The sequence below is a fragment of the Nicotiana tabacum genome, chromosome 2 (assembly GCF_000715075.1).
Source record: "Nicotiana tabacum cultivar K326 chromosome 2, ASM71507v2, whole genome shotgun sequence".
In the NCBI taxonomy this organism is placed as follows: domain Eukaryota; kingdom Viridiplantae; phylum Streptophyta; class Magnoliopsida; order Solanales; family Solanaceae; genus Nicotiana; species Nicotiana tabacum.
The window spans coordinates 86,847,615-86,853,202 of NC_134081.1; positions in this window are offsets into that span (position 1 = coordinate 86,847,615).

Genomic DNA, 5,588 nt, shown 5'->3' on the forward strand with positions numbered 1-5,588 from the left:
TTGCCTCAGAAAAAGAGGTTGTCCGACCTCAACTGTCCTATGCTGAAAACCATATCCAAAGTATGAAATCGAAAACCTTGGTAAAAGCCAAGAAAATTGAGGAGTTCCAGTCACGATTGTGTTCAGCAACTTCCGATCGAGAGAAGTTGGTCACAGAACTTCCAGCGCCAAATCGGAAGTCGAAACGGCCAAGGCTGATGCTGATGCAATTATGGCCATTTACCGAACCGACGCTAAAGCTGTTCAAGTTTGAGAAAAGGAGGTTGTCGAAGCTGCTCGGGCTCGAAAAATTGGGTTGCCGAGCATGCTAAATGCCAGTCTCAAACGGAGACTCACGAGGAGATCCATGCTCGTGGCTTCGATCTTACAGCTGAGATCGAGAGTGCTAAAGAGTTTGAAGCCGAAGCCAAAGTGTTGGCCTTCCCCAATGATGATGCTTCTGAGAGCATGAGCGGGTCTGAAAGTGGAGAAGGCCCCGAGAATGAAGATGTCGCTCCCGGAGAAGACTAGGCTCTGTAGGATTTAGTATTTTTTTTTGCTCTTCTCTTCTGTATTTATTTTTTCTTCGGGGCTATTTTTGGGCCGTTGTAAATAATTTTGATCGGGCCATACTACCCTTGGAAATGATTTTTGTCATATATATATAAGATCTTTCTGCCTTATGAAGTTGTATTCTAAGATTCGAGGTTTAAACAATTTGATGAAAACCGAACCATTATAGCCCTTAGGCTTTATGATGGAGCGAGTACTTGCTCGAACCCGAAGTAAGGTAACCCTTAGGTTTTTGAGAGAGGATAGTCTCTTAACTCAATGTAAAAACAGCCCTTAGGGTTTGTACTTTTTGTATTAGACCGATATGGCCTTAGTAAAAATATTGTTTTTTGGCTTTCTCTCCTTCTCAGCTTGAAAAACATTTTTTATCTTTTGTATTTAAAACAATTGCAATGCCTTAGCATAAAATAAGGAATTGATCGAGAGTTCAAGTAATTTAGTACTCATTAGAGTTTTCGAGGCCTGATATTATCGAAGCCTTTATGATTTTGCCAGAGGTAGCTATTTAACCTGTTTATGAAAGAATTCGAAGGCCTGTTTAATTACGAAATTGAGACGTCTCTAAACCGTGTTAATTCGGACGTAGCCTCTTAGTTAGATATTTGCCCATTGGGCATATTTTTCCATTTTACTTCGAGTTGGCTCAAAGTTTAAGTCCCCGAGTGGGGTGCCGTGTGGCCCATAAACATTGAGGGTTGCCTAAAAATTCTTATGATCTCGAAGTTTTAATAAATTTACTTTTTGGATGGCAGTCCCCGAGTGTGGGGGAATTGTCCGAACTTTGGTTATGATCGGCCCTTAAGACTGTTTACATAATAGATCGAGGGTATGAGTTAGTAAAGTAGAAAACATTTTCTAAGGCATCATGTTATATCGGCAAGAAAAAATACGTCTCTTTATAAATGATTATACATGCGTACATGTTTTGTACTAGGGCTCGAGCAACCTACGCGGGCACAGTTCGTTTGACCCTTACAAATTTCACCTATCGAGACCTTGCTGCTATGAAGTAATTATCTCGCAATAAAGTTGACATCCGAGGGTAATGCCCCTAGTATTGGAGGTTGATTATACAGAAGCCTCGGATACTATTGAATTGTTCTAAGTTAGCACGACTAATGGTTGCCTCATTAAAAACCTCGCCGGAAAACCCATTTGGGACAAAACCGATCTAAGGGGAAAAAGTGCAATGCATTCTTTCAGACCTAATGACTTCGTGTCGAAGAAGCCATCGTTGTTTCTGATCGAACACCTGCAAGAGTTAGTTTAAAATGTAAATGAAACTGGAAGGGGTCGTACCTTAGCAGTAGTATCGTTTTAGGAGTGATACATTCCAATTGCTCAGTAGTTGTTCGTCGATCATCATGTCGAGCTTGTAGGATCCCTTTCCGGTGATTTCGAGAACCTGGTACGGTCCCTCCTAGTTCAGACCCAGTTTTCCTTCATTCAGATTTCGGGTGTTGAGGGTGACTTTTCTTAGAACCAAGTCCCCGATGTTAAAATGCCGAAGATTGGTTCGTCGATTCTAATACCTTTCGATCGGCTATTTTTCTGCGTCCAATCAGATGAGGGCGGCTTCGCGTCTTTCATCCAACAATTCTAGGCTTGTATTCATGACCTCGTTATTTGATTCTTCTGTTGCATATCGGAACCTGATGCTAGGTTCTCCGACCTCGACTGGGATAAGAGCTTCGGCGCTATAGACTAAAGAGAATGACATTGCTCTTGTACTAGACTTCGACGTTGTGTGGTACGCCCAAAGGACCTCGGGCAGTATCTCTCTCCACTTTCCTTTGGCGTCGACCAATCTCCTCTTAAGATTCTGAATGATGGTTTTGTTGGTCGATACGGCTTGTCCATTCCCGCTGGGATGGTAAGGTGTCGATAGGATTCTTTTGATCTTGTGATCCTTGAGAAATTTAGTCACTTTGTGGCCGATGAATTGCTTTTTATTATCACATACAATCTCGGAAGGCATCCCGAATCGACATATAATGTGGTCCCAAATTAAGTCTATGACTTCTTTTTCTTTGACTTTCTCGAAAGCATGTGCTTCAACCCATTTAGAAAAATAATCAGTCATAAAAAAAATAAACTAAGCTTTACCTAGGGCCGATGGGAGAGGGCCGACGATGTCCATTCCCCATTTCATGAACGGCCATGGGAATAAGACTGAATGGAGCTGCTCTCCGGCCTGGTGAATCATTGGCTCATACCTTTGGCATTTGTTGCATTTTCAAACGAATTCCTTTGAATCTTTCTCCATGTCGATCCAATAAGTACCCTGCTCCGATTACTTTGTGGACCAACGATTCGGCACCGGAATGATTTCCACAAGTGCCCTCGTGAATTTCCCGTAGAACGTATTCGGTGTCTCCCGGTCCCAAACATATTGCCAACGGTCCATCAAACAACCTTCTAAACAGTGTTCCATCTTCAAAAAAAGTGAATCGTACTGCTTTTCTACGTAGAGCTCTCGACTCCTTCGGATCTGATGGAAGTTTCCCGTTCTTTAAGTACTTTATGTACTTTTTTCTCCAATCCCAGGTCAAACTTGTGGAGTTAATCTCGGTGTGACCTTCTTCGATAACCGATCTCATGAGTTGTATGACAGTCCCCGAGTTGATCTCGTCATCTTCGACCGATGAACCTAAGTTTACAAGAGCATCCACCTCGCTGTTCTATTCTCGAGGTACATGTTGCAAGGTCCATTCTTTGAATTGATGTAGAGTTACCTGTAATTTATCCAAGTACCCCTACATTCGGTCTTCTCGGACTTCGAAAGTCTTGTTGACTTGGTTTACCAAGAGGAGGGAATCACACTTGGCCTCGATGACCTCTGCTCCCAAGCTTTTATCCAACTTGAGACCTGTAATCATGGCCTCATACTCGGCCTCATTGTTAGTTAATTTCGAAGTCCTGATCGAATGTCTAACTACATTACCCGCGGGTGGTTTTAGTACGATATCCAGCCCGAACCCCTTCGCGTTCGAAGCACCGCCCATAAAGAGGGTCCAGACTCCCGAGGATGTACCTGATTTTATTAACATTTCTCTTTCAACCTCGGGTACGAGGCCGGCGTCAAGTCGGCCATGAAGTCTGCCAAGATTTGAGACTTGATGGCGGTTCGAGGTCGATATTCGATATTGTACCCACTAATTTCTATGGTCCATTTAGCCAACCGACCCAAAAGCTTGGGTTTGTGCAAAATATTTCGAAGTGGATAAGTTGTTACAACACATATTGGATGACATTGAAAATATAATTTTAATTTCCTACAGGCGTTTATTAAAGCAAGCACTAATATTTTGAAGTATGGATATCTGGTTTCGGGCTCACCTAAGTTCCGACTAACATAATAGACAGGGAATTGCATACTTTGTTCTTCTCGGACTAGGACTCCACTTACCGTTATTTCTGAGACTGCCAAGTATAAGTAGAGTTGCTCATCCTCTTTCGGGGTGTGAAGTAGCGGAGGGTTCGATAAATATCTCTTTAGTTCCTCTAAGGCCTGTTGGAATTCCGGAGTCCATGCAAAGCTACTCTTCTTCTTATGCAGCGAGAAGAATCGGTGACTCCTATCTAAGGACCTCGAAATGAATCGCCCTAGGGCATCTATGCGCCTCGTTAGCCTTTGTACGGACTTTACATTATCTATGACCATGATATCCTCGATAGCTTTGATTTTATCGGGGTTTATCTCGATTCTCCGATTGGATACCATGAAGCCAAGAAACTTGCCCGAGCTGACCCCGAACGCACACTTTTCTGGGTTGAGCTTCATATTATACTTCCTCAGTATATCGAAAGTCTCCTGCAAGTGTTTTAAATGGTCCTTTGCTCGCAAGGACTTGACTAACATATCATCAATATAAACTTCCATTGATTTTCCTATTTGTTCTTCGAACATTCAGTTTACTAGGCGTTGATAAGTTGCACCAAAATTTTTTTGTCTGAACGACATTACATTATAACTGTAGGTGCCATATTTAGTGATAAACGAGGTATTTTCCTGATCCTCCGAGTTCATCTGTATTTGGTTGTACCCGGAATAGGCATCGAGAAAACTGAGAATCTCGTGGCCGACCGTGACAATGTTCATACGATCGATATTAGGGAAAGGAAAGGAATCCTTAGGGCATGCTTTGTTCAAATCTTTATAATCTACGCACATTCTAAGTTTATTTCCCTTTTTAGGGACTACCACTACGTTTTCTAACCATTCGGGATATTTTAATTCCCGAATGGACCCTATTTTGAGAAGTTTGGTTACCTCGTCCTTGATGAATTGATGCTTAACCTCGGACTAGGGCCTTCTTTTTTGCTTTGCTCAGACTGGGAACTTTGGGTCCATGCTTAATCGATGGGTAGTGATTTCCAATGGGATCCCTGTCATATCGAGATGGGACCAAGCAAAGCAATTCATGTTATCTAAAAAGAATTGAATAAGTTTTTTCCTGAGCTCAGGAATTAATCCTGTGCCCATGTATACCTTTCGTTTGGGCAGGTACTCGATCAGTATGACTTGTTCCGGCTCTTTGACCATCGATAGGGTGGCGTCAGAATCGTCGGGAATTATGAGGATCGGGGGATCCAATAGTCACCGTCTTTGTCTGTCCCATGCTTCTCCGATTGGGTCGAGGCTGGTATCTGTGGTTGCTATTTGGCCTCTTGTTTTCCCTTTGAGGCATCAGATGGCTGATACAATAGCTGACACATCGATGTTGAAGTTTTACTCCGATAGTCGAGGTGTTTCTTTGGGTTCGACGTTCCTGTCGAAACCGCTCTTATTCATGATCCCTTTAGAGCTCTGTCCTCGATCATTTCTTCGATCAATTCGAATGGGGTTGCGTCCAGGCCCGTTGTTTCTCCGATCTCCACTGTATGGCTGATATCGATCTCTATTTGACCGTGGTTCCCGGTCAATATCCATTTTAACTCTGTCGATGGTCCTATTTGGATAAACGGACCCGGAAGGAGCCCCCAACTGGTCATCTCGACCCTGATTTTTGACTGGCATCGATTATGCACATCGA